This window comes from Salvia miltiorrhiza, unplaced genomic scaffold (assembly GCF_028751815.1).
Source record: "Salvia miltiorrhiza cultivar Shanhuang (shh) unplaced genomic scaffold, IMPLAD_Smil_shh original_scaffold_209, whole genome shotgun sequence".
In the NCBI taxonomy this organism is placed as follows: Eukaryota; Viridiplantae; Streptophyta; class Magnoliopsida; order Lamiales; family Lamiaceae; genus Salvia; species Salvia miltiorrhiza.
In genome coordinates this window covers 192,676-209,756 of record NW_026651501.1, presented here as the reverse complement: position 1 = coordinate 209,756, position 17,081 = coordinate 192,676, and the positions used below count along the sequence as shown (strand labels likewise).

The window sequence follows — 17,081 nt, the reverse complement described above, 5'->3', positions numbered from 1 at the left end:
TTTTTTATCAAGTTCACCTGCATTAACAGAAGACCAATTCATTTCAGTCATTTCACAAGCTATTCGAACTTCAACAGCCACCCATCAGCTCGAAAACATTCAAGGTATTCTACTATCTTGAATATGCAATTCAGTTCACATCCATGCTTAGCATAATCATAGTTCATCTACACGATATAGTCAAGATATGCTGTACAATAGGGAAATACTTTACAACAGAAGATTTTACATGCTTCACTTTCACTACACTCCAGAGTAACAATCACAAGAACTCACAGAAACTAGATTAGTAAATGGATTGGAGAGAGAGATTAGACTTAGCTTTTAGATGGGGAAGGGCCGACTGCCCAAGCATCTGCTGAAACCCAACTGCTGGAACGGAGGGAGAAGGCGGCGAACTCTCGTCGTCTCGCCTGCATCAGAATAGCCACGACGCCGGCCGGAGCAGTCGGTGGCCGAACAGAATCTCGGTGAGAGGAGAGAGGCCGAGCGGCCGGTTTTGAATTGAGAGAGATCAGATGAGAGATCGACCTTGGAAGGAAGAGGAGGCGCTCGCCGGTCTTCCACGGACGGCAGCGGCGGCGGCACCCGCTTCGGCTGAGGCCGGATCGAGAGGGAGAGATAGGGAGAAGGCTGACCACCAGCAGCGGCCACTGCACGGCTAGAGCAGAAGATGAGCGAGGCCGACCGACTCCAGGCCGTAGCAGCAATAGAACGGCTACCAGCCATCAGAGTCTGACGGAGATGCACAGCAGCAGCGGCGCCGTTCGCCGGTTCCATGGCGGAGGCGGAGGATCGAAAACCAGAAGCAAAAGTAGAGGAGAACCAGGGCTCGACTCCCTGCCTTGACGTCTGAATCGGGACTGAACTGCTCTGAGGAGGAGACGAGGCGACACCCTTCGCCGGGAACAGCGACAACAACGGCGGACTCTCCCCTGTTCGCCGGAAATCGTGTAGCAGCAGCGGTTCAAAATCCGCGGGGAAGATTAAGGCTTCTGCTTTCCTTCAGCGAATTGGGAAGAAGAGCCGACGCAGAAGATCGAGTGAGACCCCGGCTGTTCGCCGGAAGTAGCAGCGGCGACAGAGACGATTTTGAATTCATGGAAAATTAGGGCTCGATTAAGTTGGCTGATATGGTGAAGTGAGGAGGAAGCGAGAGAGAGAAGAGAAGATAAGTCTCGCCGTCGATCTTGCCGGCTCGGAGAGGCGACGGCGGCGCCTCGGCTGAAAGGCGAGATTGGTTTTACAGAGAGAGAGAACCGAGAGTTATGTGGAGATGGGCTAATATTTTATTTAAATTGGGCTTCTTCCATTTAATTTAAATTGGGCTTCTATTTTAATTAAAGTTGGGCCATTTCATTGGGCCGGATTTTATTTAATTATGTTGGACTCTTTATTTGGGCTTCGTTTCAGTGGGCCGATTTTGTTTTAATTTTCAGTGGGCTTGAGTTGGGCCGAAAATTTGGGCCTTTATTTTTCTTTGGGCTTCATTATTTATTTATTTTTGGGCTTTGTTGTATTTATTGTAATTGGGCCGATTTTAATTATAAATTGGGCCTCTGATTTTATTTATATGGGCCTTTGACTATTCACTTAATTGAGCTGCTGTATCATTTCAGTTGGGCCTTAGTTATTTTATTTCAGCTGGGCCTCGTTTGATTTATTTAATTAAGCCCAGTTAATCAAATTATTTATTTATTTATTGGGCCAAGATTTATTTAATTACTTGAGCCGATGAATTATTTCAATTGGGCCTCTCATGTTAATTATTCAAGCTCACTTCCATTTAATTAATTATTAGGTTGCCTTATGTTGAGCCTTTTAATTATTTGAAATTATATTATTATTTCCATTCATATTTGATAAGCCGATAAATTCCTACGAGGTTATGTAATGAATAAGCCGAGTTAGTTCACATAGAGCGGGATTATTTAATCAGTGGAGTATAACACCCTGAAGAGAATAGATTAATTTTAGTTAATTATCCGGCTTCATGAGACGAGACTTAGCTTTTGTTTAAATCCGATAGCTTGGATTAACAATAGAAATTCCCTAATTATTATTTCAGAATAATAATTCATGCATAAGAATCATGCATCATTACTTCTGTATTCTCAATAATTGAGGATTTTACTCGAGCAGTATCTTATTTATATTCTCGTAATAAAGGTCAAGCACGAGATTAATAATCAGTTGAGGAGCTTTTGTATCACAGAAAATCACTATCAGGTGGGTTACTTTCATATATATCAAATGAGTTTAATGTTATGTTTGAACAGTTATTTCATTGCAAAATCTTTGAACTGAAAATTATTTCAACTGTTGTCTTGCCATAAATGTTTCAATGTTTGGTATGATATCTATCTGATGTGGCTTTGCCAGTTATTATGAAATCGAATTCGGGTCCTGAGCAGTTGATAGCTATCCTGCCAGGGCTAGTGTACACCAGTGACCGTGAGTCATCTAGCGGGTTGGCCGGTCAAGTGTCCGTGAGAGGTGGCCACCTCTCCGGCACACAGTTCCAGATATGATAGATTACAAGAGAACTTAGTCTGCAGACGAACTTTAAGAATCACAAATGAATTTAGTAAGCTTGGGCCTTTTTAGCGAAAAACTCCCTTGCTGTACTGTTTATGATGGCATGACAATTTACAACTTTACGAAGCATGTTATATTTCATAGTAGGCATATGTGCCCACTGAGTACTTTTGTACTCAGCCCTGCATATATTTCTAAATGTGCAGGTTGAGCAGCTGCCGACGGTGGTGAAGTGACGAGCGGGATTCTTTTGTCTTATTATGTATTAATGAACTCTAGGGTTACATGTCTTCATACATGTAATCAGAACCTTATTCCGCTGCGTACTCAGAAGTTTTATGTTATTTTGGCTAAGTCAGAGTTATCTAAACTTACTAGTTATTTGAGTCTATACGACTAAAACTCCGTTATATTATAATAAATATCCATGTTGTTAACAATGATGAAATGCGATCCTTTCTTGTTTGATTATTCCCCTTTCTACCCCGCTTCTAATCTCCCTCCATTAGTCACGGTTTCCCCGGCTTAATTATCCTTAATTAGGTCCGGTCGTGACATTAGTGGACGGAGGGAGTAACGATTATTACATTCTCTCTCATACTTTATCACATTCTCTCTCCTACTTTTATCACTTTATTACATGAGTTAATATATAAAACTATCCACTTTCATATTGTAAAGATAAAAATTGTCCACTAAGATAAAAATAATAAAAACTGTCCACTTTTTGATTGAAAAGACAGAAATACCCTTCTATAAAAATATATACTCTCTCTCTTTCTCTCGAGCGTCTTTCGCCTCTCTCATTCTCTTCTCTCTCTCTCCACTCTCTTTCTCTCTCTTCTCCACGGTACTCCCTTCCCCCTTCTCTCTCTCTCTCCCTCCCTCCCTTCGAGCTCAGATCGCCGTGGTCGCGAGTTTTCTTCACTGCAGCAATGGCGTCATCCGGAGAATTTCGCCTTCTTTCCCCAAGAACTTGATGGAAGTTTATAGAATCCTGATCGGGCAGATTGGAATCGACGACGACGGCGCGGCTCTCTGCCAGCCAATCTAAATCGCAGGAGATCGTGGAAACATCCGCGACGATGTCGGAGCGCGGAGGAAAATTACCGGATGCAGATCCGCTGAAATCGAGCGGCGGCGGTGGCGGCGAGGATGTAGTAGCCCGCTATTTTATTTTATGATTAAGAGTAATAAATGCAATATTTATTTTTACATATTTCAGTTGATTTAATCCAGTGTTTAATATTCAGTTAATTCAGCTCAGAGTTCTGAATTAGATGCCATTACCTGAGATGACCACGATTGAATTATTGAGTAGTCAATGATTTATTTCAAAATGATAATTGACTTAGCGAAGTCGAGTTATTATTTTATTTATAACCGAAATATTATTTCTATCTATTACTTTACTCAATCATGGTTTTAATCCCGACTAATAGAGCGAGTTAAATTAGATATTTAATTCGCAGAGGCTTTATAAAGATTAGTAGAATCCGAAAAAAAAAAATTAGATTTATAGATCCTCAATTGATACAAAAACTACTATGGGATTCTATTTGTCACCTCAAGACTTTTCAACACTTACAATCATAGTCCTCTTTCCTACTCTATTGCATACTACACGCATGCTCTCCAACAAATACCATCAACAATCATTTCCACACTACTATTTACTATCTAGTGCAAAAAGAAAAAAAAGGGAAAGGAGTGCTACTTTGTCAAAAAGAAGGAAAAGAGAAAGTAAGAAACTTTATCAAAAGAAGGAAAAGAAAAATAGGAAGATGAAATGTGTGTGCAAAAGGGTTGCTACAACAGCAACATTTCCCCTCTGCAGCCTTAATTCACGCAAGGTCCATCAGCCACCTTACGCCTCCACCCATTTAATGTTCAGCCAACAAAACTAAGCATTCATTTCCTTAGACACCAATGCTACAGCCACCCTACCTCTGTACCATCCCCGTAGAGTGCTCAAATATATCAGCCAACATCCATCCTTAGTTCACCAGAATTCGAAGAAAGAAAGAGAGGAGGAGACTTCAATTGCTGCATCCAAAACTCCAAGCAAATCCCCACTGAACTAAAGGAAAACGCATCAGCTAATCAAGCACGAAATACACAAGGTATTCACACCATCTCAGTTTTTTTTCAAATCCAGTGCATGCATCATACCATCAATCCCATGTTTGAATAAGATACAGAGTATACAGATGAGTGTATGCATAAAGGGACTTAGCAATCACAGGAAGTTAGTTTATATACATGTTCTTCATGAGGCAAATGCATTAAGAGCTCTTATCAAACAGATGCAATCACATGACTAGTATTGATCTCTCGCATTTAGTAATATAGGAGCCAAGAGAGTTGAGCTATGAATTGCCAAAAACTAGAAGTTCTTCTTCACAACAGAGTATTACTGGACTTAGCATTTAGGAGGGAAGAGAGAGGCTTACTCAAGGTATTTTGCTGTACCTGATTTTCATTGAAGGGGGACGGATGTCGGTTGATGTCGACGCTAACCGCGAGGAAAAAGGAGGGGGCTGACTGCCCTGCTCCGCGGGACTTCAGGAAGAGGGCGCTGTTCTACCGCTTGTCGAAGGCTCGGAGAGATGGGAGAGTACCCCTCACCGGAGCCGTACAGTGCCCACGACTTCTTCCGGAGCCGAGGTGAACCCCGGGTTCAACCCCAAGGAAGAAGAGGCGGAGATCGCCGGACTCGTGCGCAGCAGCGGCAAATCTCGCCGATTCTGGAGTGCAGCGGCACGGCGAAGCCGAAGATTCCAGTAGCAGCAGCGGCGTTGGGGCTCGGGGAATCGACGGAGGCGGCGGAAATCTCGAAGGCAGCCGACGACGCAGAAATAGGCAACCGTGAGCAGGCCTCTGCTTTGCTAGAGATGAAGGGACGACTGAATCGGGACCGGAATGACTCGGAGGAGGCGGCCGAGACCAGAACGCGGCGACGATTTCCAGAAGTCTAGGGCACGATTTTGGGCTCTGGCGGAGGAGAGAGCGAGACGACGCTGCCAACCATTCGCCGGTTGCTCAGTGACAGCGGCGGGCGCTCGCGGATCTCCAGAAATGCCGCGGCGGCGGCGAGTTTGCTTTGCCGGAGTTGAGCCAGAGGGCCGAAAGAGAGGGAGAGAACAGGAGAACAAGGGGGCGGCAGCGGCGCCTCGCCGTTGCCAACAGAGGGAGATGGAGAAGCAGCTAGCGGTCGTGTCACCGCCGGAGGGAACGATGGAGGTGGTGACGTCGTGCTGGCCGGATTTGGTGGGCTGAGAACGAGAGAGAAAAGAGAGGGAGGGGGTCGACGGATTGAGAGAAAGAGAGAGACGAGTTGGGTGAATAAGAGGGTTGGGCCATTTCCTTAGGCTTTAGTTTAATGGGCCTTTGTTATTTATTTAATTTGGGCTTTTCCCTTTTAATTGTAATTGGGCCGAAAATTGGGCTTTGATTTATTTTACTTTGGGCCGAATTATATAACTCTCTGGGCCGATTCTTTTATTTAAAACCCAACTGCATTTTTGTATGAATTGGGCTCCTGTTTTGTTTAATTTTGGGCTCCTATAGTAATTGTTTTTGGGCCGAATTATTTTAAAAAGATGGGCTTTAATTATTCTATAAGAATTGGGCTGAGATATTATTATTAATAGACTTCTATTTCCAAATTCCATATGTATATTGTTGGGCCGGTTATTGTTTCATTTGGGCCGATTTTAATAGAGTAGAATGGGTTGAACGATTATTTCAGTTGGACCTTATTTATTTAATTGCAGTTGGGCCTTGCATACTTGATTTAAACTTAGCCCAACTGTTAATTATTTATTTATTGGGCCAAGATTTATTTAATTACTTGAGCCGATGAATATTTTCAATTGGGCCTCTCATGTTAATTATTCAAGCCCATTTTTACTTAATTAATTATTAGGCTGCCTTATGTTGAGCCTTTTAATTATTTAATCTTATAACATTACTTATTCCTATTTATTAAGCCGATTAATTATGAGGTTATAAAGCGAATAAGCTGAAGTATTTATTTATTTTCTTTTGACTACGAGGAGCGGGGTTTATTTAATTGACGGATTAGAACACCCCGAAGAGAACGGATTAATTTTTGTTAATTATCCGGCTTCATGAGACGAGACTTAGCTTTTGTTTAAATCCGATAATCTGGATTAACAATAGAGAATTCCCTGATTATTATCTCAGAATAATAGTTCATGCATACGAGATTCATGCATAGTTAAATTGCGCATTCTCATTTAATTGAGAATTTTTCCTCGATTTAAAGTCTTACGTTATTTTCTCGGATTAAAGGTCGAGAGCAAGAATAAGAGCTCGTCAAGGAGTCATTAATCTGTAGTAAAGCTTTGCTAACAGGTGGGCATTACTTTCATATATATCAAATGAGTTTAATGTTACAATTTAATAAGTTATTCAGTTACAAAATCTTTAAACTGAAAATTATTTCAACTGTTGTCTTGCCATAAATGTTTAAATTTTGGTATGATATCTATCTGATGTGTTATGTAATCGAATTCGGGTCCTGAGCAGTTGATAGCTATCCTGCCAGGGCTAGTGTACACCAGTGACCGTGAGTCATCTAGCGGGTTGGCCGGTCAAGTGTTCGTGAGAGGTGGCCACCTCTCCGGCACAAAGTTTCAGATATGATAGATTACAAGAGAACTTAGTCTGCAGACGAACTTTAAGAATCACAAATGAATTTAGTAAGCTTGGGCCTTTAGCGAAAAACTCCCTTGCTGTACTGTTTATGATGGCATGACAATTTACAACTTTACGAAGTATGTTATATTTCATAGTAGGCATATGTGCCCACTGAGTACCTTTGTACTCAGCCCTGCATGTATTTCTAAATGTGCAGGTTGAGCAGTAGCCGATGGTGATGAAGTGACGAGCAGGAATTTCTTTTGTCTCGACAGTATATATATATTTTGAAAAACTCTTGGGTACATGTCTTCATACATGTAATCAGAAACCTTATTACTTCCGCTGTGTACTCAAAGAAGTCTTATGTTATTTTGGCTAAGTTGGAAATATTCGAACTTACTAGTTCAATCGAATCATTACAACTAAACCTTCGTTATATATATTAGATGTTTCCTTCGTTATTAATGAAAAATACGATCCTTCTCTATTTATTTATTTCCCTTTTCTACTCCCGCTTCTTATCTCCCTCCCTTAGTCATGGTTTCCCGGTATAATTATCCTTAATTAAGTCCGGTCGTGACAGAGTGGTATCAGAGCAGTTCCTTTGCTCTGAACCCTAGAGTTAGCCCATTTTTCTAGTATGATCACTAGTATATATGAGTCAGTCAACCAAAGCTCATCATTTCATCACATCGTCATGCTCAGCAAGAAAGAAGGTGGTAATGATTTTAAAACGTTGAAAAGTTCACGTTTCATGCGAATGTACCGATGCTTACATGCCAGTTTTATGCTTTTTGATGGATTAGATATCTCAATGAACTTAGATGCGTTGAGAATGCATGATCACTGTTACGAGAAGAACAGTAGAAACTAGAAACTCAGTTATATCTCACTATAGCTATAGTGAGGAGCCCTGAAAGAAAGAAAAAAAAAAAATCAATTATCACTTCAAGAGACGCGAGAATTTAATGAGATGAGATGAAAAGAAGAGTGTCACACATGAGTCGGTGACATGGGCATAGTCCTTGTTCGGGCTGTTCACAAGTGGCAGAATACCGAACCAACTATTGCCTTATCCGATAAGAACTTACTTGAGACATTGCTCATAGCGATAAGTGTGACTTATGTAATTAGCTAGCAGTTGTGTAATGAGCTAAGCCTCATTTTAAACCCCTCAATTATCACCAGTTATGGCGTGAAGAGAACCTTCATGATTTATGATTGAACTTCAGAATTAGACTCACATAGAGTCATAAAGCTTTGTGTAAAGATGTTATAGTGTTGCAATTAGAACTGTCACCTTACAACTTCAGATATTCGGAACTTTTTACTACAGTTACCAATTACATTACACACGAGCATGATTTAGAACCCCTATTGATTATGATTGCCTACTACGAACCGGAAAGATGAGATGTGACGTGGGTAACTAGAAGTTACCGACCATTATAATTGACCAGAGAAATCTACACAAGTGCGTAAGACGATAGGAGTTCCCGAAGATGGTTTGGAGTTTAACAAGAGCTAGAAGTATCGACAACGGTTCGATGCTAAAGTCAATATATTGAGATTCTAATGAGACCCTGAGAGTATACTCAAGTTAAGTATACATACATTAGATGATCAGGGACATTTCCCCGGTTAGAACGTCTCGAGTGAAACATCCAGTTTAGTAATCAGAATGAAAGCAATAACTAAAGTCGTTCCATGATTTAGTATTGTGTGTGCTGACACATACCTTGCAAAGATGCTCAGAGATGCAAAATCCATTTCCTGTAAAGGCGTGAGAGAGTGCTTCGAATTACATAAATGCATTACAAGCATTATGAGAATGAACGCTAGATACAAGAAGTACGATATTAAGATAGTTCAAAGGATGAATATTGAATAAGGTCGAATGCGTTTAAATGGTCTTGTTTCGTGTAAAGAAGATTTTAAGAAAGTGTTGATTTTAGGAAGAAGACCCCAAGCTTGGGAAGCTTCAGCGTATTTTCAATGATAAATTTTAGATGTGAAAAAAAAAAAAAAAAAAGTAGAGATCTGAGACCAGAAGTACCTTTTGCAGCCCAATAAACAAAGAGTTACCAAGTTCGGAAAAGTAATTCCGTGTGACTGAGAAATAATTATGTTGGACCTGGCCAGTCCACATGAACAAAATCTCAGTAGTCGTCATATATGGGTCTCTAAACCTATATATTTAAACTTTCATCTGAAAAGCCAAGCGGGTTCAAATTATTAGGTCATTTCGTTTCGACCTTTTAGTCAATTCATTTCTACCCTAAGGTCATTCCTTTTCAATTGTTTGACAAAATTGTTGAAACACTTTGCCAAATTGTCTTTTGTGATTTAAATCATTGTGGTTTATTAGTTGTTAGTAGATTTTCGGTGACCTAAAGACAAACAAGTATTCACCAGATTAAATCCATCTAGCACGTATGCCTCGACCGAAGGGTCAAGCACGTGATCCAACTAGACCATCTCTTATGGATTTAGTAGAACGTTATTTGTGTTTTTCAGAAATGTTGATTGTTCTGATGCTTTTTATGCCCTTATGCTGGCTTAGTTGTTTGACTAGTACTAGTACTGAAACGCTGGTTCACAGGGCGTAATGTGACTAAGTTCTTTTGTGATAACTGCTAGACAACCAGTCCACCACGTGTAGTACTTGGATAGATGAGTAGATCTATATCCAAATGTTAATGAAATAGTCTTTATTGATGTAAATTTCCTATGTCTATTCAGCAACCTATTTGGTGTTTTGCGGCAAGTCACTTCTGCCACGTGTTACTTATATACTTGCATGAGAAAGAGTCCGAACAAGATTTGAAAATCAAGAAACAATTTACAGAAGTGATGATATGCATCTGTATGTTTTATAATGCGTTAATGACTATATGTCAACTCATCAGTATGCCACCAAATGAGGGTGTCCGAGAGGAGGAAAAAAAAAAAAAAAAAAAAAATTTCCCCGAGATAATGGAAAAAGCCCAGTACCGGGGCCAGAACAAGCCCCACTAGCCATACAACAAAAATGTAGAATAGAATAACTATTTCTACGAGAAAATCCACTTGTCTTCGATAAGATAGGAGATCCTACGAAGGCTGAGAAGCTAGTGAGCGCATCTTCAATTTCTTACGCAGGAACGTCTCGCGTATCCTTTCAACTGACTTATGGTGGGAAGCAAGGAAGAAGACAATGACACCTGAGCAGTTAGGGAATTTAACGTGGGAATAGTTTAAGACTGGAATATATGACAAGTATACACCCAAAAGCTATTGCAAAAAGAAAAGAAATGGAATTTTACAATCCGAAGCAGGGAAGAACAAAAATTACTCCATCCGACATGATGTTCTGCGATACATCAAGATATGCGCTAGAGCAAGTAGACACATATGAAAAGATGGTTAAAAGAATTCTGTGTCGGACTGAGGCCCGAGATTAGAATGGCTTTGGCAAGCTATGGTGGATCGTCTTACGTGGAATCGCTTAGCAAAGCGTTAGGCATTGAGGCAACAATACTGGGAGAGAGACCAGCAACTGCGCCTACGTCTGCACCTCCACAAACTCGGGCTCAAAACTTTTGAGAAAGAAAAAAAAAGAATGGGATATAGTAACCCTGGCCAAGCTAAGGAAAGGGCCATGGCAGGGGCAGACGTCACAGCAACGTAGCTATGACACCTCAAAACAGATGGGGGATAACAAGTATGTGACTCCACCCTGCCCAAAGTGGAACAAGAACCATAGGAAACTCTCCAGGACTGGTAATGAAGGTTGTTGCATAGTAACTGGAATGAACATTATACAAATCGTTACCCGAATAAGCAACAAAGGGTGGGTCTCAGGCTAAACTCGCCTGTTCAGAATCTGCATTTGAGCAACCCAAGCTTTGCCCAACCATACCAAGAGCAGTAACCACACCAGCGATAGCAACAACAACAATAATAGCACATGTGTGCTTGAATTTAGAGCTAAGCATAAAAATTATTCAAGTTGGAGTGAACAACTCGTATGTTATACCGATGGGAGACGTGGACATAATTCTAGGAATGAACTGGCTGGCTGAGAATTACGCCACCATCCTATGTAATGAAAGACGGATATCATTCCGATCTCCAGGAAGGAAACCGTCACATTTCCACGGAATTAGTATGGGGAGAAGAAAGATGATCATCTCCGCCCTACAAGCAACGAAAATGATGAAGAAGGGACACCCAGCCTACCTCGTGTATTTACACGGAGAACTTGGAGCTGAGAAGGGCATAGAAGATGTAGCAATTGTACGGGAATTTTCAGATGTATTTCCAGAGATTCTGTCAGGGCCACCACCGGACAGACCAATTGAGTTTACCATTGATTTGGAGCCCGGGGCAGCTCCCACTTCAAAGGCACCGTACCGGATGGCTCCTAAAGAGTTGGAAGAACTCAAGATACAACTGCAAGAACTTTTGGAACTTGGATTCATTAGGCCAAGTGTATCACCTTGGGGTGCACCCGTACTTTTCATGAAGAAAATGGATGGCACATTGCGAATGTGCATAGACTATAGAGAACTGAACAAAGTGACACTTAAGAACAAATATCCTTTACCAAGGATAGATGACCTTTTCGACCAGCTCAAGGGAGCAAGCGTGTTCTCGAAGATTGATTTGCGGTCTGGTTATCACCAGCTAAAGATTCGACCAGAAGATGTACCTAAGACGGCGTTTCGAACTAGGTATGACCACTACGAATTTGTAGTTGTGCCATTCGGGCTAACCAACGCGCCAGCCGTGTTCATGGACCTCATGAATCGGGTGTTCCATCCGTACTTAGACAAATTTGTTTTGGTATTCATAGATGACATCCTGATCTACTCGAAAAAAAAAAAAAAAGAGAAAGACCATGAGGAACATTTGAAAATTATCCTAGAAACGTTGAGGACGGAGCGCCTTTATGCCAAATTCAGCAAGTGCGAGTTTTGGCTCAGCGAAGTCACGTTTTTAGGACATATTGTGTCATCAGAAGGGATTAAAGTGGACCCTGAGAAAGTGCAAGCGATGCGCGAATGGAAATCGCCTACTAACCCTAATGAGATAAGAAGTTTCTTGGAACTAGCAAGTTGCTATCAGAGATTCATAGAAGGATTTTCCAAAATAGCAAGACCAATGACCCTATTACTCAGGAAGGGAATTAAATTTCTTTGGACAAGAGTATGTGAAAAAAAAAAAAAAAAAAAAAAAAAAAAAAAAAAAAAAAATTCAAGAAGCTCAAGGAGAAGTTAACCATAGCTGTTCCAGTAGCTAACAAAGAATATATGATTTATACAGACGTGTCCAAGGAGAGTACTTAGTTGCATGTTAACGCAAGAAGGAAGAGTGGCAACATACGCATCACGATGGCATTAACCACATGAATTGAACTAGCCAACTCATAAACTAGAATTAACTGCAGTAAAGACCATAAAAGTTTGAAATACTTTTTTCGAGATATTTTTTTTGCAAGAAGACCTTAACATGAGACAGTAAAGATGGCTCGAACTAGCGCAGGACCGCGACTGTAGTATTAACTACCACCCAGGCAAAGCTAACAAGGTAGACGACTCCTTGAGTCGTAAGACTCAACTTAAGTTGGGATCTCCCCTCACTCAGGAAGAGGAACCCATGAAAGATTTTAGTAGAATGAATTTAGAAGTGGTTCAACCACTAGAATCTGTAGAAGGGATTATTGCCACGATGGTAATAACACCCAACTTTATAGGAAAGCTGATAATGCGAAAAAAAAAAAAAAAAAAAAAAATGGGAATGAGACCTTGGAGAAAATACGTTTAACAATAAGATCAGGAGACGTATCATGAGACGTGGATAATGCGTTGATGTTGATCAAAGATTGTGTGTGTTCACACGATGAACAATTCAGAGATGAGATAATGAGCGAAGCTCATGACACGCCATATACTGGCCACTCAGGAAGTATAAAATGTACAAAGACTTGAAAGAAGAATTCCGATGGAAAGATATAGCTACACTTGTTGAGAGATGCCTAGCATGCCAACGAGTGAAGGCTTTGTACCATAGACCATATGAAAATTTCAACCATTGGAGATTTCATAATGGAAGTTAGAGCACTTTGCAACAGATGTCGTGACTAGTTTACGAAGTCGAAAAGAGGGAGTGCTGCCATCTGGGTAATAATGGAGCGACTTGCGAAATGAGCTCGTTTTATATTAATATCGATCACATACGGATCAGACAAGTTAGGCCAATTATATGTTTGAGAAATTGTGCGTTCCACGGTATGCTCGTGTCAATCACTTTGGACTGAGATTCGAAGTTTACATCCAGATTATGTATGAACTTGTAGAAGAAATTAGGCACAAGGTTAAATTTCAGTACCACCTTTTGCCCACAAACATATAGATGGTTCAGAGAATAATTCAGACTCTCGAAGATACGTTAAAAGTAGTACAAGGCAAAGGTGAAAGTGATGAACAGTGATGTCATCGATTGAGTTTACCTACAATAATAGTTATCAGGCAACAATCAATATGGCGCCTTATGAGGTAATGCATGGAAGAAAATATAGATCACCACTCTACTGAGATAAAGTAGGTGAAAGGAGAATTTTAGGACCAGAGATGATTGAGATAATCTGACAGAAATCAAGATGAGAGAGTACCCAGAACCTTTTTGCAATGATATGCAAATTTCGGGACGAAATTTTTGTTAAGAGGGGTAGTATGTAGTAGCCCGCTATTTTATTTTATGATTAAGAGTAATAAATGCAATATTTATTTTTACATATTTCAGTTGATTTAATCCAGTGTTTAATATTCAGTTAATTCAGCTCAGAGTTCTGAATTAGATGCCATTACCTGAGATGACCACGATTGAATTATTGAGTAGTCAATGATTTATTTCAAAATGATAATTGACTTAGCGAAGTCGAGTTATTATTTTATTTATAACCGAAATATTATTTCTATCTATTACTTTACTCAATCATGGTTTTAATCCCGACTAATAGAGCGAGTTAAATTAGATATTTAATTCGCAGAGGCTTTATAAAGATTAGTAGAATCCGAAAAAAAAAAATTAGATTTATAGATCCTCAATTGATACAAAAACTACTATGGGATTCTATTTGTCACCTCAAGACTTTTCAACACTTACAATCATAGTCCTCTTTCCTACTCTATTGCATACTACACGCATGCTCTCCAACAAATACCATCAACAATCATTTCCACACTACTATTTACTATCTAGTGCAAAAAGAAAAAAAGGGAAAGGAGTGCTACTTTGTCAAAAAGAAGGAAAAGAGAAAGTAAGAAACTTTATCAAAAGAAGGAAAAGAAAAATAGGAAGATGAAATGTGTGTGCAAAAGGGTTGCTACAACAGCAACATTTCCCCTCTGCAGCCTTAATTCACGCAAGGTCCATCAGCCACCTTACGCCTCCACCCATTTAATGTTCAGCCAACAAAACTAAGCATTCATTTCCTTAGACACCAATGCTACAGCCACCCTACCTCTGTACCATCCCCGTAGAGTGCTCAAATATATCAGCCAACATCCATCCTTAGTTCACCAGAATTCGAAGAAAGAAAGAGAGGAGGAGACTTCAATTGCTGCATCCAAAACTCCAAGCAAATCCCCACTGAACTAAAGGAAAACGCATCAGCTAATCAAGCACGAAATACACAAGGTATTCACACCATCTCAGTTTTTTTTCAAATCCAGTGCATGCATCATACCATCAATCCCATGTTTGAATAAGATACAGAGTATACAGATGAGTGTATGCATAAAGGGACTTAGCAATCACAGGAAGTTAGTTTATATACATGTTCTTCATGAGGCAAATGCATTAAGAGCTCTTATCAAACAGATGCAATCACATGACTAGTATTGATCTCTCGCATTTAGTAATATAGGAGCCAAGAGAGTTGAGCTATGAATTGCCAAAAACTAGAAGTTCTTCTTCACAACAGAGTATTACTGGACTTAGCATTTAGGAGGGAAGAGAGAGGCTTACTCAAGGTATTTTGCTGTACCTGATTTTCATTGAAGGGGGACGGATGTCGGTTGATGTCGACGCTAACCGCGAGGAAAAAGGAGGGGGCTGACTGCCCTGCTCCGCGGGACTTCAGGAAGAGGGCGCTGTTCTACCGCTTGTCGAAGGCTCGGAGAGATGGGAGAGTACCCCTCACCGGAGCCGTACAGTGCCCACGACTTCTTCCGGAGCCGAGGTGAACCCCGGGTTCAACCCCAAGGAAGAAGAGGCGGAGATCGCCGGACTCGTGCGCAGCAGCGGCAAATCTCGCCGATTCTGGAGTGCAGCGGCACGGCGAAGCCGAAGATTCCAGTAGCAGCAGCGGCGTTGGGGCTCGGGGAATCGACGGAGGCGGCGGAAATCTCGAAGGCAGCCGACGACGCAGAAATAGGCAACCGTGAGCAGGCCTCTGCTTTGCTAGAGATGAAGGGACGACTGAATCGGGACCGGAATGACTCGGAGGAGGCGGCCGAGACCAGAACGCGGCGACGATTTCCAGAAGTCTAGGGCACGATTTTGGGCTCTGGCGGAGGAGAGAGCGAGACGACGCTGCCAACCATTCGCCGGTTGCTCAGTGACAGCGGCGGGCGCTCGCGGATCTCCAGAAATGCCGCGGCGGCGGCGAGTTTGCTTTGCCGGAGTTGAGCCAGAGGGCCGAAAGAGAGGGAGAGAACAGGAGAACAAGGGGGCGGCAGCGGCGCCTCGCCGTTGCCAACAGAGGGAGATGGAGAAGCAGCTAGCGGTCGTGTCACCGCCGGAGGGAACGATGGAGGTGGTGACGTCGTGCTGGCCGGATTTGGTGGGCTGAGAACGAGAGAGAAAAGAGAGGGAGGGGGTCGACGGATTGAGAGAAAGAGAGAGACGAGTTGGGTGAATAAGAGGGTTGGGCCATTTCCTTAGGCTTTAGTTTAATGGGCCTTTGTTATTTATTTAATTTGGGCTTTTCCCTTTTAATTGTAATTGGGCCGAAAATTGGGCTTTGATTTATTTTACTTTGGGCCGAATTATATAACTCTCTGGGCCGATTCTTTTATTTAAAACCCAACTGCATTTTTGTATGAATTGGGCTCCTGTTTTGTTTAATTTTGGGCTCCTATAGTAATTGTTTTTGGGCCGAATTATTTTAAAAAGATGGGCTTTAATTATTCTATAAGAATTGGGCTGAGATATTATTATTAATAGACTTCTATTTCCAAATTCCATATGTATATTGTTGGGCCGGTTATTGTTTCATTTGGGCCGATTTTAATAGAGTAGAATGGGTTGAACGATTATTTCAGTTGGACCTTATTTATTTAATTGCAGTTGGGCCTTGCATACTTGATTTAAACTTAGCCCAACTGTTAATTATTTATTTATTGGGCCAAGATTTATTTAATTACTTGAGCCGATGAATATTTTCAATTGGGCCTCTCATGTTAATTATTCAAGCCCATTTTTACTTAATTAATTATTAGGCTGCCTTATGTTGAGCCTTTTAATTATTTAATCTTATAACATTACTTATTCCTATTTATTAAGCCGATTAATTATGAGGTTATAAAGCGAATAAGCTGAAGTATTTATTTATTTTCTTTTGACTACGAGGAGCGGGGTTTATTTAATTGACGGATTAGAACACCCCGAAGAGAACGGATTAATTTTTGTTAATTATCCGGCTTCATGAGACGAGACTTAGCTTTTGTTTAAATCCGATAATCTGGATTAACAATAGAGAATTCCCTGATTATTATCTCAGAATAATAGTTCATGCATACGAGATTCATGCATAGTTAAATTGCGCATTCTCATTTAATTGAGAATTTTTCCTCGATTTAAAGTCTTACGTTATTTTCTCGGATTAA

The 17,081-nt window shown here is 40.9% G+C and overlaps 2 long non-coding RNA genes across 2 annotated transcripts; both read right to left on the bottom strand.

Annotated features, from left to right (window-relative positions):
• Positions 1 to 4,028: 4,028 nt before the first annotated feature.
• Positions 4,029 to 5,055, bottom strand: LOC131003367 (uncharacterized). Its single transcript, XR_009094614.1, has 2 exons — positions 5,011 to 5,055; positions 4,029 to 4,613 (listed from the first exon to the last, which is right to left on the bottom strand). It is a non-coding gene; the product is annotated as an uncharacterized LOC131003367 (long non-coding RNA).
• Positions 5,056 to 14,259: 9,204 nt separating this feature from the next.
• Positions 14,260 to 15,283, bottom strand: LOC131003366 (uncharacterized). The gene is made up of 2 exons (XR_009094613.1): positions 15,239 to 15,283; positions 14,260 to 14,841 (listed from the first exon to the last, which is right to left on the bottom strand). It is a non-coding gene; the product is annotated as an uncharacterized LOC131003366 (long non-coding RNA).
• Between the last annotated feature and the right edge of the window lie 1,798 nt (positions 15,284 to 17,081).